Source organism: Lathamus discolor, chromosome 12 (genome assembly GCF_037157495.1).
Source record: "Lathamus discolor isolate bLatDis1 chromosome 12, bLatDis1.hap1, whole genome shotgun sequence".
NCBI lineage: Eukaryota > Metazoa > Chordata > Aves > Psittaciformes > Psittacidae > Lathamus > Lathamus discolor.
The window spans coordinates 5,916,246-5,934,455 of NC_088895.1; the positions used below are offsets into that span (position 1 = coordinate 5,916,246).

Consider the following 18,210-nt stretch of genomic DNA (forward strand, 5'->3'; position numbering starts at 1 on the left):
ATGATTCCTTGCTTTGCAGGGGAATTTCTGCCAAGTCCTTTCCTCTTCTGGCTCCCAGGTCTGGGTGTCTTGCTCAAGTCCTGGGGCTTCCAACCAGTTTCCTGGCCGCTGCAGACTAAGGTGGTGCCAGTACTTCTAAAAACAGCCTGTGCTCTCCCCTCCTCTTTGCTTTGGTGAATTCCTGCCTCCTCCCTTTCAAGCAATGCTTATTCAGCTTTCCTTGCTAGATTCTCACCCGCTGTGGAGCACACTGAGCTCTGACCTGAGGACTGGAGTAGGTAATGCAGGAGGGGCAATTTTAGGAAATATTCAGCCTTCCCTGCTGTTAGGAGACAGGTCTGACTGCTTGGAGCTGCTTTCTACCTCCAGCACTTGCTTCTTTGTCCCAGCAATGCTTAAATGAACTCTTTTTAAAGATTTAGGTTTGGGGTGGGGTTTTTCCTTATAGCTGACGGTAAACTTGTATTGTTGAGGATCTGACCCAGATCCTGTATGTTTTAATCAACACTAGCTGTGTTTTAAACTGTAAAGACCAGGGGGAAAAGACTACCCCGGGTACACAGCACCCACTGATGGGTGCTGGTGTGCGGGAGAGGGGACATGGGTCCTGGCTGCAAGCAGGGAAGGGCTCATGCCCAGCTACAGCAGGTCCATGGGCCCCCTCTCCCCCCACACCAGCAGAGCTATAGCTTTAGTGCAGTGATGGTCGTAGGCCCCCAGGCTGGCGGAGGAAAGGGGCTCAGCTCACCCTGCCTGACCAGAGGTGGCGATGGCCGGGCTGGGGGCCAGGCTGCTGTAGGAGGCAGGAAGGTACCGTGGGGCTGGCGTGAGCAAGGCAGCGCCCCGGTGGGTCGCGGAGGCCAGGGGTGCCTTAGGCAGTGGCTGTCCGCTTGTCTTGTGTGTCAGGCTTGATTAGATTTGGCTGGCGCTGGGGCGAAGGCCTCCACGCTGCGAGGGGTGGGGTCTGGCTGGAGGGGCAGAGCCGGGCCCTCCTTCCTTTATGTGCTGCTGAAAAGTGGCCTTTGTTGTGGGGTTTGCAGGCTTTGTCCCCTCCTGGAAGCAGTGCCCCTTTCTCTGGGCTTCAGCCCCCGGGAGAGGTGAGCAACCTTGTCTTTAGTGTCAGAGCTGAGCTCTGCCTTGCGCCTGTGCTTGGGTGTCGCACTGACCCCCCCAGGGGTCCAAAGCATTTTCTTTGCTAGTTTGGAGTTGTTAATTTGAAACTGCATTTGGCAAGGATCCAGCAAGGTGTTGAGCCACTTTCAGTCAGGACTTACCTCCAAATTCCTCCCCTCTTTCTTCAACCCTTTGTGAAATGTTTAGGACAACTGGAGATAGAAACTCAAATGAAATCCACTGTTCCAGGCCTTTCTGCACACACGTCCCCCTCAGCCTGTGTGATCTGCAGTTGGCAACTTCCCATCGGGGTTGCTATCTTAAGGTTTTGTCATGATAGTGTTAATTTTGAGCAACATAACAGAGTAAGCAGCAGCCCTTAGTTGACTTCATGGACCTCTGAGCTCAGGGATGGATAATGGTCCAGCCCCTAGAAACCTCATCCCCAAACCTTTGTGTCAGAGGTCCACAAGATGTGCGCCCCACAAACCAGAGGGCTCAGTGGGTGGGAAGGCAAAAGGTGGGTGTACCAGGGAGCGATTTTCCCATTGTGGGTCCAAGGGATTTTCCCTCTGTGGGACGGAGCTGGACTGAACGTGCAGCTGTGACCAAGGGTGGTGCAGTGCTACTGCTGTGCTGCTTCCCAGTACTGAAGCTTGGGTTGCCCAGTGGCTCCTGTGCCACCACAGTGCCCCGGCTGTGACTCATTTGAGTTACATGTGAACTGCTCAGAAGTGCCACAGTTTATCTGCTTATGCTCCAGTGTATATGCTGCTGTGTGCAGTAGGCGCTTTATTTTCAAAGCTGTGTAGAAGATGCTTCCCTTCAGGTCACCTTCTGAACATAAGCTGCATGGTGGCTAACCAAGCACTATGTCTCAAGGCTGAAGCAGGGAACCCTTCCTAATGCTCCCACACTGGCACCAGAAGAGATGCAGCCTCTGGAGAGGAATGGGTAGGTCACAATCTTAGTGCCTGTTGTACTTGCAGCACATTGGACCCTATACTGTGCTCTTCAGAGGGTTTTCAAGCATCATTTTAGCTTGTCCAAGGCCAGGTAGTAGAAGGGCAATGAAGCCGTTTTCAGATGACAGCTGATTTTATGATACTTACTTTGTGTTTTCATTGCTTTGGTTAAAATAATTTTCCAAGTACTGTAGCTTGAGCATTTGCCATCTGTCTTTAAGCAGTAGATCTTTAATACGACCCGTCCCTCCTGTGGTGCCTTTGGGAATCTGAGAATTATGATTGACCTAAAGACTTCTCTGCAGATGAAGGCTTTCATTACCCTGGGCATGCCTAAAGGTTTGGCACTGCAGGGGTTAAAATAGCTTGAGAAGGGTGGAGGATTCTTCAGCCAAACCCAAGCTGATTGCACCTGGTTTGCTCAACCTGTGTGTAAATGACACCATGGTCTTCCCACCCCCACCCCAGCAAATGCCACAGGGGCTGCCAAGGTAGACGTGCAGGTAGGGCTGTGCGAGCAGGTGTGGGGCCTGCAGCGGTGGGAGGGAGGCTCCAACCGTGCCACTCACACGCACACAGGAGCCTTGTGAGCTGGGATCACCATCGGCCACTGGAATGACAGGCAGCCGAAGCTAAGAAGTCCCGTTTGTTCAAATCTGCAGCCTTCTCTTAAACGTTTGTGTTGGTTACTGACAGGGTGTACTGGAGTCTGTTCCTCTTGAGTGGGAAAAGGGGAAGTTCTGGAAAGCGTGGGCCAGCGCAGCCCATGGGTGGCTCTGGCTGCTCTGTTGTGCAGTGCATGTGGCTCCAGCTCCCAGCCAGGCTGGTCTGTGGCAAAACCCACTCCCTCTGGGACAGCACTAGCTGAATGTGTAGAAGAATTGGAAGTGAGGAGGTTGTTCATGCATGTGAGCATTGCTTTGCTATCCTTGGGTTGGTAATGAAGGGTTTGGGGCCATAAGCTTGCAACTCAGAATTTAGTCTTTGGGAGTTCAGAGGAGTTTAGAGTCAGGGAATTGCTAAGGAGGCAACAAATTCCCTGTAGGAAACTAGTCTGGAAGTGTGTTCTGGGAAACCAGGCTTCTTTTAGTGTGGGTGCCTCGTGCAGCTCTGAAAATGATCACTATAATGGAGTAGAGAGGGTGAAATTATTCACAGTTGTTCTCTCTTTCCCCACCCTGACTCCAGGCAGAGCCAGTCCTTCCTTTTCCAGTCCATGCACACAAAGATGATTGTCACTGGGTCATCCTGCTCTGCAGTAGCCCATGCTGTTTTACATGTCAACCAAGATAGTGCTCATTTCTTGTTCCATTAAGACCTAGCATAACTCTGTGGGTGTAAATGATGCCATTCTGCTGATTGCAGTAAAGTTCTACCCAGCTCCAGTGCAGGGGTTTCAGCCCAGAGCTCCCGAAGACTGACCTGCATATGGGTTTTCTTTGGCGTTATACAAAGGCTCTGAGGTGAGTGGTGAGCACGGGGGAGATTCCGTGTTGTGGCCCAGCTGGCGTGTGCAGCCACAAATAATAATTAATTGGCTCTTTAAGAAGTCTTGCAAACTCTTTTTTTTTTTTTGTCTGTCTGTCTTAAGCTCCTTTTAATTAACTTCAGTCATGTCCCAACACATCATCTTGGCTGAATCACAGAGCTCACTGTGCCAGTTTTTCGCATTCCTGAAATACACAGCCCGCCAGTGTTGCGCATGCAGCTGGGAGGCAGCGGCTCCGAGGAAGTCGGGCAGCTCTCCTGGAACTCAGGAATTTTCAGGAACTCTTGTGACATAGGGAGGCTGCGCAGACCAGCATCAGCCTCACTGCGTCGAACTCCCCTGCTGCCCAGTTCCCAGCAGTGTGGCTGTCTTGCACTTTACCCACTGACTCAAGGAGCAGCAATTGTAGCAGGCACCTGTGTACAAGCATCTTTGTTCCTTTAGAAAGCACCTTTATTTGGGTTACAGTGCTTGGGGCATACAGCCTTTTTTTCCACCATTCAAGAGCTTGTTTCTTCGTCACACTTCTTATTGCACAGGGTCAGCTTTCGAGATCGTAGGGCATGTTAACAAGGTACTCAGGCATACTTAGTCACCAAACAGTCTTGTGTGGCAACCAGACAAACTTTGTGTCTCTTCACTAGAAAACTTCAAGCCTGGTCTAAGCACTATTTCATTCTTTAGAGAAATGTGGGTTCAGGAATGTCTCTGCTGCGTTGTAACCCAGCTCTGCTCGTCAGTGCTCGTGCAAATACTGCCGATTGACTCGAAGCTGTATCAACACTTGGCCCTAGGTATATGTGTTTTGAGCTGGAGACTTCTTGATAACTAAGAATCAGTTCTAGCACCCCAGTTAACAATGTGTTTAATTTACTGAATAGAAGGGAGCCCTTACTGTGATCTCTTAGTACTTGTTTTCAGAGCACAGCTTTGATAATAGAATTGTCCAACTAGGGAAAAAAAGAAAAGTATCAGTATTCAGTGGTTAAAAGCTGGAGCTCAGTAAATTTAGGAGAGAAAGAAGGTAAAGCATTACAGTGGTGAGACTCTTCATCCATTGGAATAGGGTACCACTGTATTCTTTATTCCTAACCATTTTTTAAATCTAGTTTGGAAGTCCCCAAAAGAAATGAGCATATTTAAAACAACAACAAAAGGAATTTATTCAGGGTACTCCTGTGCTCCATGTGGAGGAATAAAAGACTGCAATTTACCTTCTGCCCTTAGTGAGACAGGGCACGGTGATAGCAGGTTCAGGTGGTGTGCCCAGGCTGCAGGTGAGGAGCCATGCCTTGCCCAGAAGGCTCTTGCTCACCAGTGCTTATGTTTCCATGGCAGCTCCAGGAATGACTGTTAGGAGGTTGTTGCTGTGACACAGGCAGTGGTGGCATTGTTGGATTGTTACGGTGGGAAATTCTGAATAGGTGCTAGGAAAACACATAGGATAGCTGAGAAAAAGGAAAAAGTGCCTCAGCCTTTTGGGAAAAGGATAGGAAAAACAGGAAGGGCAATTACAAGCAAGCACCAGGCTGGAGCATGGGAGTGATGCCTGGATTCCTGGGGACTGTACAGAAGCTCTGAGGACAATGGCACATTGCAGATGGGTAAGAGGCAGGAGCAGCATTCAGTAATGAGCCAGAGAGTAAAACAGAACTACCGCCAATGAAGAATGCCTCATCACTTATGCGGAGCTCAATCTTTCCTTCTGCATCTGGTGTATGACAGCTCACTGGTGTATGACAGCTCACTGGTGTGCAGACTCTAACCTAGCTGCACCAGCCAGTAATATAGTGTAAAAGTTGCTTATGCTGGGGACAAAACTTGTTAGAAATCAAATAGCAAAATAGACTGACAGTGAAAAAGAGAAAGAGAACTTCATGAACTGTTAGGGGGGACACTCAACCTTGTTGCCTCTTCAGAAATAAGATGTCTGCTGAGACACAAAGGATTTGGGTCTTTCCAGTTCCAGCTTTAAGGAAAGACCAAGTATGCTACAGTGGGTAAGCTGGGGAATGTATTTCCTCTGACATACTTTAGTTCTAACTACCTGGCTGTAAAGATACCGTTAATCACTGCTTCCCAGTGTCCAGGGAGAACACTACCATGGATCTGGATGCTACCAGACCTGAGGCAATGTTCACTCCAGGTGCACTGGAAACTGCAACCTACTGTGGGTGGGACCCCAAAAAAGCACAATTCAGAAGGCCAAAGGTGCATAGCTGTTACAAGAGTGATAAAACTCCCCTGTCATGGATGTTATGATGGTATTTTTCCTGAAATTCTTCCTCTTGTGAACAGTAAACTCTGATTTCTAAAGCACTTACTGGGCACCTGTCCCAGAAGAAGTGCTTGAACAGCAAAATTAAAGTGTGTTGTCAGAGTGAGAGGGCTAGACTTGGCCTTGAGCCACTGACAACCTGTTTAATTGAGGTGCAGGAATTAAAAAGGAAAACTGAATCACTCAGTGGTTAGAAATGATGCAAACAGGGATCAGGATCTGCTCAGAACGTCCATTGGTCGGTAGCATGCCTTTTTCTCTGACTAGAGGCAAGGTTTCAGAAGATCACTGAGGAGTGTGTTTCAACAAATCATATGGTGATGTAATATTTTCAGCTATGAATTTTTTTCAACAGACCATTTTTGCCTAGGAAAACTGAATCCTCAAGTGTTGATAGTACTGCTTGCTCTTGTGGATCTGATGTCACACACAGGTTTCTAAGCAAAACTACTGCCATGTGTTTGTAGCAGCTCTTACACTGTCCAACTCATTGCTTTTTATAAGTGATGCTGCTTTTGCAAGTGAAGGAGTTACTATAGCTCTCTCTCACACCATGGGAAGACCCCTTGTCTCTCACTGGTGCAGGAAGAGAAACAAATCCTTGTACAAAAGTTTGGGATTACTTAACATGGAAATAACTAGTGGTAGGGAAAAAGGAAACCAGTTCAGATAGTGGCACTCAAAGCTGTGGTCTGCTGATGAGCCGCTAGTTGCCTTTGGAGTGCTGACAGAACAGCTACAGGCTTGCTGACCTCTTCCAGCAAGCCTCTTCCATACAATGGTTGCTAGTTTTGCTTCCCTGTGTTGCCCATGGCTGTAGCTCCTGTAGGGATTCCCCAGCATGGTGTGTACACTCTGTGACTCACCGTGCAGAAGAGGCTGGGGAAGCTCTGCTTTCCAATGTTATTCTGTCTGCTTCCACCTCGGAAGGGTGGTTCTCAGATATTCTGCATGGTTGTGTACCAGGCATTTTCAGCCTACGCTTCCAGTTCCAGCGGACTTCAAAAGAGGAAGATACTCCCATCAGTGTTTTGCATGATAACGAGTTAAGCAAGCATCATTTTTGGATGCAGTTGATGGAAGACTGGTTATTGCCAGTGCCAAGTGGGCGTCTTAGTTGAGACTATCAAATGATGTCTGTTGTATTAAATGCTTTGTTGGATTTCCTGCTTGGAAAGTGGTGCATGTGCCAGACAGAGTTTTCTATTTTGGCACCAAAGCAATCTTGGCACCCGGTGCAAGCTGTTTACTTTAAAAGCTTAATTTTAAATATAGTTTTGGAACATACTTGGAAATGTCTGCAAACCAACAGTAACAGAGAGGAGACTAGAGCATCCCTTCCTTAGTTCCTGTGTCCTTTTGAAATCCCTAAATCCGCTGCTTCTGATTTGAGTGTGATGTATTCATGTGTTTTCTCTTGCTGAATTGAACAGCAGCTGAAAGGCAGGTAGGAACTGAGAGTAGGAAAGAACTTAGTGCACAGCAACATCTGAAGTCCTTTTAGTATCATTTAACCCTTTCTTATGATATACCATTGGTAGAAGGAGAACGTATTCCATCTTGCTGAGCAGTCAACAGAACTAGCCTGTGGTAGGATCTTGAAGGGCACTCTTCAGTCTGCTGCAAAGGCAGTGGACATGCTGACATACAGTGCCATGAATTTCCACCTAGCAGCAAGGTTCTTTAGAATGCCAAGCGTGACGCCAGAATACAGAACACTTCATTCATCAAAGCCATAATCAAGAAACTCTGTGTTTTTGGTTTTAGAAGTAACTTTTGTACATTTATGACTTTTTCCACATTAAACATCATTTATGGTTTGGAAATTGTTCAGGCAAGAGGCATGTGGTTTCTGCTCCCGAATATCAGCAGCAGTTTTGCTAGATTCAGTCTCTATTTTATGTTGACATGTTTTTGGCTTTTCATTTACTTTTGGGTGGACCTCTTCAGAGCAAGCTGCCTCCTCGAGAACCCATAACCTTCTTTCTAAATGAAGACTAGGAGATCTGCTTAAGGTGAAGAAGATCACATTGGTATAGGGAATTTGGGTTCAGAGCCAGACTTCTTCAAAGTACCTTGTGCAGAAATGATGATGTTCCCTCATCAGAGCAATTGCTGGAACAAATTGAGAAACGGGAATTTCACACCTGGACTTTGAGACGTGAATTGATAGGTTTTTCCATAACCAATGTGAGAAGTTATGGAGTAGCTGTTGGATTTTCAGTTAATCCTGTTTGTGCTGAATAAATGGTAAAGGGCTGATGCAAGATCTTGGTTTATGATCTAGGAAATACATCTTACCAATTTTACCCAGATTTCAAGGGCCTCCTCTTGCTGGCCTCTCTCTGCAAAAGTGCCACATTTCAAGTGAGAGAAGCTCCAGTTACACAAATATATTCTGTGTGTATTGAAGTAGAAGAGACTGTATGGGTTGGATGTGCTTTTGTTCCTGCAGCAGTTTGGATTCTAGTGTTAATTCTTTCTTTAGCTGATCAGGCAGGACAGGATTTGCCTTTCTAGATTAGAGCAATGTTTCTTTCCCATCTGCTCTGTGAGAGCCCAGTTCTGCTCCATGCTGAGCCCAGTTACTCCACTGACATACCCATGACAAGTAAACACCACGGGGTATCTGAATGCAGTGACAGGTGCTGCAGTTACAAACCTGGGGAGATGCTAAAAGCTCTTGGTCAATGTCATTGTATTCTGGGGTTTGTAGGAATGTAAAAACTGCCCTGCTGAGACACACCTGTGGGGTGAGTCTCTCCAGGTAAGGGGTTTGTCTCTGGCAGTGAGATGCTATTCAGAGGCAGCTTTCAGGCCTGGCCTCCATTGGGCTACATGCACTTTAGACTCCCCAGACACTGACTCACATCTGTCCTGAGTGCCTTTGTCCTCTCCCCAGAATCTCTGCTCTGGAGCTCTGTGCTCCACCTGCCCCCCAGGGCTAGAGACCCCTTTCCTGCCAGGAAACCAGTGCTCTTGCATGGGATTCATCCTGCAGAACGAGCTGTGCAGAGGAAATCCTGCCATCTTTCCTGAGGTGTGCTACCAAAAACAAAAGCACTAAATAGAAGTCTTAGTTTATTTCCCTGCTCCTGCCTGAATAAGGAATGAATAAAGACATATCCCGCTGTGTTAAGGGAGTTTCTTTTACTCTTTGGCCCTTTTCTCCACAGCTCAGCCGCTTTCTGTGCTGGGTGCCTCTGTCTTTTCTCTGGTGCAGTGATCTCTGAGAGTGAAGTTTGCAAAAGTTCCCTCCAGCATCAGCTCATGTAAAGTTGTGTGGAGCGCAGCAAGCGGTGCCTAGCACCTCTGGAATTTGGGATAGAAACCTGCTTGGAGGGGGAGGGGTGTTGCAGCTATGCTTTTACATTGGTTTCCTCTTTAATGTTTGATTGTATTCTTTTGTTCCCCCACCATGTTTATCCACCTGCCTGTGTTGGGTGAACAGCTCTGCTTAATTTCAAGGAGAGAGAAGAAAGTAATCGTTTTGTTTCTCTCACTTGCCTGACCTTCCTGTGCGTGCTTACTTTGTGTTCCAGCTGCCTTCTGCAAGTCTAATATGCTTCTGTTTCTAAACCTGGGTTCTCCTTCCTGGTGCCCTGGGCTAAGGGGCTTGGAGTGTTCATCTGTGGCATCCCATAGCAGAACAGCCTGTAACAGCAGGGCTTCACCCCCATCCTCCTGGGTCAGGACCACAAGCCTGCGCGTGGTGGTGCAAGGTCTCCTAGCTCAGTCTGCAGCCTGATTTGTGATGATTTCCCAATAATGGGAAGAGATGATGAAAGCAAAGAAAGATGCACAGATGAGGAGAGATACCTCAGGGCTGCCAGGGCAGCTGTTCGAGATCTCTGAATCAGATGGAGACAGAACTCCACCACCCTCAGCTTCCCCACCCTCCAACGAGCCATCTCCCATGTGCAAAGCAAAACCAGCCCCACCCCAGCTGTGCCATTTTAGCTAATGGCCTAGTTAATAAATGGCAAATTCCAAGGGTAATCCTGTCAAAGCCTTCCTGACATCCCCATTGATAATATTAACCACAAAGTGCTCCCCTGCTCATCTGATTAATACCAGAAGAATTCTACTTGATTAGATCATTACTGAGGGGAAATGTAGGAAAGACAAATATTCCAGGGAAAAATCAGACTTTAGGCAAGGGCGAATGTTGCAAGGGTCCATGGTTTGCAGTTTGTCACCTGGTGGAGAGAGGAAGGTTTGTGATAGTCTCTGCTCTCCCACAACTCTTGCAATAGAGTGCACATCCCAGCCCTTCTTTGCCTACAACTCATTCATGTCATGTGTATATGAGCAGCTGTAAGCCAAGCAGGTGAAGATGGTTTCAAAGGGTTGGAGGCCTTGAATGTCAAGTCTTAAGGGCAGAGACCCATGTAATTGTTGCCTTGAAAAGTCTGGCAAGGTCAAATTAGTGCAGTTTGGGATCTTGGCACACCACTGAGAGTGGAGGAAGGAGCAGTGTTTTTGTCTGCACTCCACATTATTCCTTCCCTGGAAAGCTGGGATAGTAGTTTGGAGGCTAGGTGAGAAATATAGTATTTTGGGAAAGATAGTGAGCTGCTGCTGTCTTATCCTTTCCAGATCTGTGCTTCTTAGTTATCTTATATTGAGATAAGAGCTCATGCTTCTCAGGCTGCCTGCAGATTCAGGCAGGCATCACAAGATGCCTTACACATGGGCTTTTAAGTATCTTTCATCCTGCAGGCTTTTAGACATAATGGTGTGTGTGGGCTTTTTTAATGAATGTGAAGATTGTGATACAGGACATGAGCAGTTTTTCATCCCTGTCTTCTGATGGCTTTTCACATCTGATGTCACCGAGAGCTAGTCCTGGGCCCAGCTCCCTTCTTTGCTTGATATCAGAACTGGCCTTTTTGTTGTGCTGAATGCTGTTTTTACTCCTTCCCAGTCAACAGCCAGACTTCGGCACTGAGTATTTTGAAGCCTAGCAATCATGTAGCTTGCTGCCAATGTCACCATGTGTAAAAACGTCGTCACAGACTTTGGTGGCTCCTAACATGGAGCAATTCCTTAGGAGAGGGAGTGTGGTGGAACTGCAGGTGACCTGCCTGGAGTGAGAGAGGCAACTGCTGCTTGATAACTGATCTTGTGGGACGAGGGGGTAGAGTTGATAAAAATAATGGAAGTTCATAATGCAGAGTAATTTGGGCATCAGTTCCTGTACAAGAAACTTCTTTAATCCAGTGAAGGACTTTCAGTCCTGATCTGACAAATCCACAGGGAATTCCCCACCAAATATGTTTTATTCCTCTCCTATTTGTGCCTTCCCACACCCCATCCCAGACCACTGATTTTTAGACGTGCTGTGATTAAGCATGAGGGACTGGGTCCCACTGGTAAAGCAGGCAGCTGGGGAGGTGAGGTTGCTTACTTTGAAATGTCTTCTCCAGAACCTTCCTGGCTTCAAAATCAGTGTTGGAAATTCACTGGCAGCTGAGCAGGGATTTTCAGTTTCACTGAGCTCTAATTGGGGAAACCAAAATCCCTGAGGAAAAGAAGTGTCCAAGTCTCTGAAGCTCCAGGTCATAGCACCTTTTCAGACCATTTCCCATCTGTCCCTTCAGTGGAAGGCACTGGCCTCAGCTGTTTGCTGCTTTCAGCAGCCTGTATTTTGGAGGGGGCTTCTCAAGTGCAGGTTCACATCATGCTGCCCTGAACAGACAAAGCTCTTTAACGTGCTGAGAGAGCAGACTCTCCAGTCCTGGCATTTCTTTATATTCCAGCCCACAGCCATTCCCTTTCTGAGAAACCTAACCACTTTTTCTCCTCTATTCCCTCCCTCTCAGCTCCCTGGACACGTCTACTGCCATGAGATGTCTCTGCCAAGGATTTTGAGCCAAGATGTGAGGGAAATGGTTTAACCAGATGTGTGCCCATGCCTGCGACACTGAACTTTGAGATGCTGATATTTAAAATGCTTGCCATCTCTTCTGCCTCCCAGCAGCAAGGTGAGTAATGGGTGGGACAGCAGCATATCCAGAAAAACACCTCTTTTTCAAGGGGAAGGAGAGGAGGTTATAATTCGACTAAAAATTTGCTCCAGGCTGAAAACTTGGCAAACAAAAGCTTAGCTTAGAAGTGATTTAAAAGGAAAACAACAAAAAAGCATAAAATAAATCAGGGCAGTAATTTTGGGTGGAGATGAGGGTCCAGAGCTTAAAGATCATTCTTTAGTGGGGGAGGAGAAGGAACAGCTCAAGACAGAGTTGGATTTGGCTCTGAGCCCTACTATAACTAAGCCTTTCAAAGCCATGAGAATAAACCGAATAAATGTCCAGTCCCTGGCCTCTCCCTTCACCCATTTGTCAGAGGAAAGCAAGGCCTTACGTACTCTTTAAAGCAGAGTGGATGCATATATGGTGGCATTAGCTGACTTCATCCTATTGCCACTTTCTAAATACGGATTTCCCTGTATCTTAAATTGTAAAAGCACAGAAAACTGAGCTTAGACTAAGCTTGCCTAAGAGACAAAGAGGGGCATCTGTTGCTTTCAGCATTCTGGATCTCCTCAGGCCCTCTCTTGCTCTGTGCCATACCACACCTGCTGCTCAGGTTCTGTGTCCTGCTCTGCCTTCAGCATTGCACAGTGCCAATCCTTCACACGCTCAAGAGCTGAGCAAGAGGATGACTGCTCCTTGCAGCCCTTACATGGGCCACCTTCTCCACAGTCCCAGGCTCACAAAGCTAAGGAAGAGGAAGAAGAACTGGTTGGCTGCATAGCAGCAAAGACCACAAACAGAATATACCTCTAGAAGGAAGGCTTTCCCAGACCATTACCTAATGTGCACAGCACACACTGTTGGCAGCACAGTTGGCACAGGCCTTGAGAAACAAAGACGAAGCCCAGAAAGTTACTATGTCTTTTGTCATCTCCAGACCCCTGGGCCCCTCCAGCCTGTCTGCCCATATGTAATTATATTGCAAGCTCCCTTTGTAGTGCTGTCACTCTGTGATATTCCTGATGGCCTGGAGCCTAACTTCAAGTTAGGGAGGAAAGTGTAAATGCTGCATTTTAGGCAAACCCCTCAGCCTACTGCCTTAATTATCCCATTGGATATGAGGAAGAAGATTTCACAGTGAGAGTGGGTTAAGCATTGGAACAGGTAGCCCAGCAAAGTGTGTGAAAGCTCCATCTTTGGAGATATTCTGACCTCAGTTGGATAAGGCCTAGAGCAACCTGACATAGCTTTGCTAACTCTCCCTATTGCTATGCACGCTTCTAAACCGGCCATCCCCTCAGCTGCCTGATGGAGTGCTTTGGCTGTAGCAGGTACAAGGGAACAAAAGGCAAAATGGATGATCAAAGGCTTGTAAAGGCTCCTTTCTGAAATTTTCCCTCCCCCTGCATGGTTAATACATGTTCAGTTCCATCAGCTTAAGTGACACAGGCAGTTGTGGTTTAGATGGGATGTTACCTAATTCTGCTCAGAACAGTCCTTCTTTGAAGGGCACCACAGCTTAAACCTCTCTGGCTTTTTTAACAGCCTTCATAGTTTGCTTTCACATATTTTTGTGTGTGTTCACAAATCCTCCCTTCAAGCACCTCAAGGCTGTCTGAAGACCTTAGTGCTCTCCAGCAGCAGACAGTGCCAGGCTTTGCTTCATTTTAAAGAAATGCATTTTAAATCTATCCTTTTACAAGGCTTAATGATTCAGGTAGAACCAGCCAATACAGAAACTTTTAATACTAGGTCTATTTGTTGTTCTCTTACCTGTAGTGGTATACTGCATAATTTGAGATCAGCTCGCCAAAGCATCACCTTTCTCAGTATTTCAGTGGAGTCAACTCTACTAAGATGTCAAGGAAGGCTGTTTAAGACATCTTGTTAAACGGAAAGGAGCCTCATCTTTTAGTTTGCTCTTACGTTTCAGTGCTGATGCTTTCATATATTGTCATTTCTAGGGAAGACTGAAGCCACTGAGCATGGAATCCAGCCAATCTTCTAGTTCCCCAAGTGCAGAAAAAACAGACTGATCTTCTCTCAAGCACTGGCATTTCCAGGGTACATGTTTTCAGGACACCAGCATTCCCAGGAAGTCTGCTTTTCCAAAGGTATGTCATCTCTTGTTTACATTGAAAAAACTGAAAAGGGGGGCGGAAATTGCCTTTGACATCAAACCAAATCAAGTGTTTCTTTTCCCTAAATTTCTTTAAGCTTGTTCAAGAGAAAATGAAACTGTAAAAATGACTTAACAAAATGGAGTTGAAGGTAATGGCAAGGTACTGACATTGGAGATAAGGTTAAACCTGAGCCCAGCAGAAAGAACATGGCAGTAGAAGTTTAACAAGTTCATTTTATGTGCCACTGTGTCATGCTTCCCTTTGTTGCTCAAGAATGTTGCTTCACTGGTTCCTAGGGTGTGAAGGGGCCATGCTGCTGGGAGGATGTGCCCCACAGACTATGCATGAGCCACTACTGGGCTACCTTTCCATCTGAAAATTGTTGTTTTACTTGTATTACAGTTTTGCTATGGACCAGGAACTGGTCTGAACTTTGTGGTCAGAGGTCTTCTGTAGTATGTCAGCCTGCAGAGCACTACTGTGTGACAAAAGGGTGATGAGAGCAGGCAGGCATTCCAACCAAATCAAGGGAAGTTAATATGCCTCTGTAGAAAGTATTCACAGTGGTCAGGAGGCTTGGAAGATACCCATCTCACGAGGAGTTCAGAACATTAAGCTAAATGCTCTGTCAAGTAATGGAGATCTCTCTCACCTTTGCTGTCTTCAAAGGAAAGAGGCAGGACAGAATGCTCATAGACTGTGTTGTGTGTACACATACAAAGCAAAGCACAGAAGGAGCCTGACAGACTTTGTTGGGAAGGTAGAGTGCACTGTGAGTGCGTGACAAGCCCTAGCATCTATACACCTTACCACTACCATCAGTGGCTTGAAGCCAGGATAGGTCAGAGTGTACACCAAGGACTGACATTTCTCCCTCCTGCCAGTGTTTGTACACATCCTAAGCTGCTATTGCACAACCTGGTGTGAGTGGCACGCTCTGCTCACAAGAGCCCTGAGACTGGAAGAGCAGGCTTCGTCTGTCTGTTGGGCAGGACCATGAGGCACTGCCAGAGACACCCGAGCTGCTTGTGTTCCTTTCCCTCCTCCAGTTCCCACCTGCACCCCCTGTCCTGAAACAGGCTCCCACTAAAAGCAAAGAAGTAGCTATAGCGGAAGATTGCCTAGTTGCTGCTCACATGTCAACTGCTGCTGCTGCAGACTGTGGCTTTTGTGATGACAGCAATGATTCAATTAAATGAATTTTTAATACTTCCTCTTATGGCAGTAAGTCCTTTGTGTGGACACTCTTAAACCAGTTAGAGTGGCTGGGAGCTGATCATGTGTAAATTTGCAAAAGGAAAGGAGGCAGAATTCTGCTTCCCTTCTCTTTTTCTGTCTGTTGCCTCTCCTTAGAAGCACAGCCAGGCAGTTTGATGATGGTGCCCAGCTAGTCTTTAGCTTTGTCCCTCTGGGATCAGTCTCTTCCACCACTTGTTCTGCCCTTGGTGATCTTGGAGCCTGCTCCAAGGCGCATCTGTGTGAGCTCCAAGGCTGTTGTCATAACTGCCCCTTCTACCCATTCTAGCCTAAAAGACACTTTGCTGTAAAGGACCACACTTCACATGTAAATGACTCAGAAGAGCCAAGGTATGACTCCTGTAACAGCTGTAACTCAGACCTTTTTGCACACATATTATTTTCAGTTAATATAGATGGTGTTAACATTAATGCCTTAACCCTTGAGGAAGGTAGCTAATTTCTAGTTCGACATGACCAGGGAGCTGGCTAATTTCCAGTGTTTTGGGGAGAAAGTCAAGAAGTGCAATGCCAGTGTACTGCTGGCTGCTGGTATTCCTGAGTGGAGTACATTTGGGTCTGTGCTTCATCATGGGCTTCCACCCACTGTCTGCCATCCCACCCCCATGCTCTGCTTGCGCCGTGGGCTGTCTTTAATGTTAGGGCTACAAGTTACCAAGCTGCAGTTGTGTGTTGTGATATTGTCAACCAGAATGCCTAGAAGGGGTCACACTGGCAGCTTATTACCCAAGCCATGGATGGCTGGTGGCCTAGGAAGGCACAGCCACCTTGGTCTGGGAGTTTTGTGTGAGATGTATCAAAAGTGTGACACCATCACCCTTGCACCCGCTGTTATTACTGAAACGTGGATCTAACCAGGAAAAGGCTGTGGCAAGTGGACAGGAGAGGAAAAGGGAGGTGGGGTTCAGCCATCACGGCCCAGAGAAAGAAAACCCTGCGTTCATGCTTGCGTCAGTAGCCTGTCTGTGTGCTGACCCCAGGCTCACCTGAGCCTTGGCAAAGCTCGCTTTTGTTCTGTGTTGGCGTTCAGAATCCGGAGTTATCCCACAGCCACTTTGTGACCCGTTCCACCCAGACAGCCTGCCCATGATTGCTTCATAAAGCAAGACCCAGGAATCAAAAGCAGGGCATGTTTCCTGAGCAGAGATGGAAAACAGCTGTGCTGGAAAAAAGGAGGGGTTTGCTGGCTGAGCAGTGGAAAATACAGATCAAGGCCTGGTTGTGCAATCTTCCCTGGCTGGCCTTTGGCTGCTATTGTGGCAAGGGGACCAGCTGGAGTTGGCAGGAGGCTGCTGCCAGGCAATGGGGGTAGCAAGAGCCTCTGGTGACAAGGCTAGAAACCTAGAGCTTAGTTCTGCACCTTTTACAGATGCCTGGAGGGCTGATAAGGGCCATCTGGTGATGCTGCCCTCTCCTCTCCTGCAGCCAGATCTGTCTGGCCAGTCCCAGGTGGTGGTTGAATGGCCAGGCCCATTAGTGTAAAGGCACACAGATGTGTAGGGCTACAGAGAAGCAGCATCTGCCCAGGTGTGGAGCTCAGTTCCTGCCTTGTGCTCATGAAGTGCTCCCTGTGCGGCCACAGCCAGGGGATGTGGTTATGTAGTCTGGCCAGGTTCCTGCGTCTGAACCCTCAGTAGGTGCACACCAAACAACTAGACAATGTGCACACATGCTGTGCAGGGAGGCTGACCAGAAAACCTTAGAGCTAGCATCTGCTCTGCCACCACTGTCCTCTGGAATCAAGGAAAGGCTGTGTCTTGTCTTTACTAGTGCTGCTTGTTTCAAGTCAGGCTTCTGGAAGTGTTCTTGATTTTTATCAAGTTAAAAATCTCTAACCAATAGTAACTGAACACACTGAGTCTGAATCCAGAGTCAGCAGGATTCTGTCTGGTTTTAAAACTATTAATTATTGTGTACAAGAAGGAGAGGATGGATAAGAACAGAGAAGAAGAATTAGGTCTTTGCTTCAGAGCCCAGTTATCAAAAAAATGACTGTCCTGCTGAGAGAACCCCACAACATCTCTCCTCTCCCAGTGCTCTCTGTAACTGAGCAAGGAACTAAGGGAAGGAGCAAATGGTGAGAAGGCAGAAGGCAAAAGCAAGTAGGCAGGGCCATCAATCACCTCCTAGACTGATACATATCAGCTACATTGGCCTCTCTTCTTAGCACCTGGAACAGAAGACGACAGTATGATGAATGTTTTTCGCTCTATAGTATTGGAGTATGGATGCACTGTAATTGCAGGGAGATCGTGCTTTCCTACAGCTGGCTCAACCTATGAGCTGAAACATATGGACTCAGAGCTTGCTCTGCAGCAGTTTCCAATAGTGTTCATCACCAAGACAGTACAACTGCAGAGATAAAAAAAAAACCCCAAAACCCAAACCAAACTGACTGCTGCTACAAAGCCCATGAAAGGAAAGAAGGAAGATGTGGTGTGGTGACCTCTAGGATAGGAGGGAACTGCAGAAGTGAGGCAAAAGCAGTGCCCAGAGGGGTTGTAGAAGGAAACAAATTTTGGTCCAAATAGCAAACTTTGGAGTATTTCTGGCCCTGTATTCCAGGTTTTGTAATCCAGGTACCTCAAGGTGAGGGGCAGGATGGGGTTGGATGCTGGAAGAACACAGTCTTAATGAGATGAACACTGAGAAACAGTTGGATTCTCAAGGTACAGCTTATGGGAGGCTGCCACTGCACAAGAAAAGAACAAGACAAAGAACAACGAGTTCTGCTGAGGTAAAGGCACCAGCTTTAGCTATTTACAGTTTAAGCCAGGGCACCTTAAACTTGGTACACAGCAGGCTTTGCACAAAGTGCACACAAAACCAGTGTGTTTAAACCTGGGCAACTTTGTAGTGCATCCAGACAAACAAAACCCAGATAGATACACAAAACTGATAGTTGATAACAGCTTCTGCATTACTTGCAGATAAAACTTCTGGTCTGTCAGAGTTCATTTTCAATACAGAACAGGATGAAGGCATATTTTAGAAGTAATATGCAAAG

General features: G+C 47.0%; 1 long non-coding RNA gene across 3 annotated transcripts in view; it reads left to right on the plus strand.

Annotated features, from left to right (window-relative positions):
* Positions 1 to 18,210, plus strand: part of LOC136021037 (uncharacterized) — a 143,900-nt gene that overhangs the window by 70,678 nt on the left and 55,012 nt on the right. Inside the window, exons 1-4 of one of the 3 annotated variants that reach the window (XR_010615647.1) lie at positions 10,297 to 10,386; positions 11,671 to 11,832; positions 13,788 to 13,937; positions 14,349 to 15,076. This is a non-coding gene — a long non-coding RNA (uncharacterized LOC136021037). Of the gene's footprint in view, positions 1 to 10,296; positions 10,387 to 11,670; positions 11,833 to 13,787; positions 13,938 to 14,348; positions 15,077 to 18,210 lie in introns of those variants that run through there. The other 2 variants (XR_010615648.1, XR_010615649.1) reach the window with 2 other exon arrangements.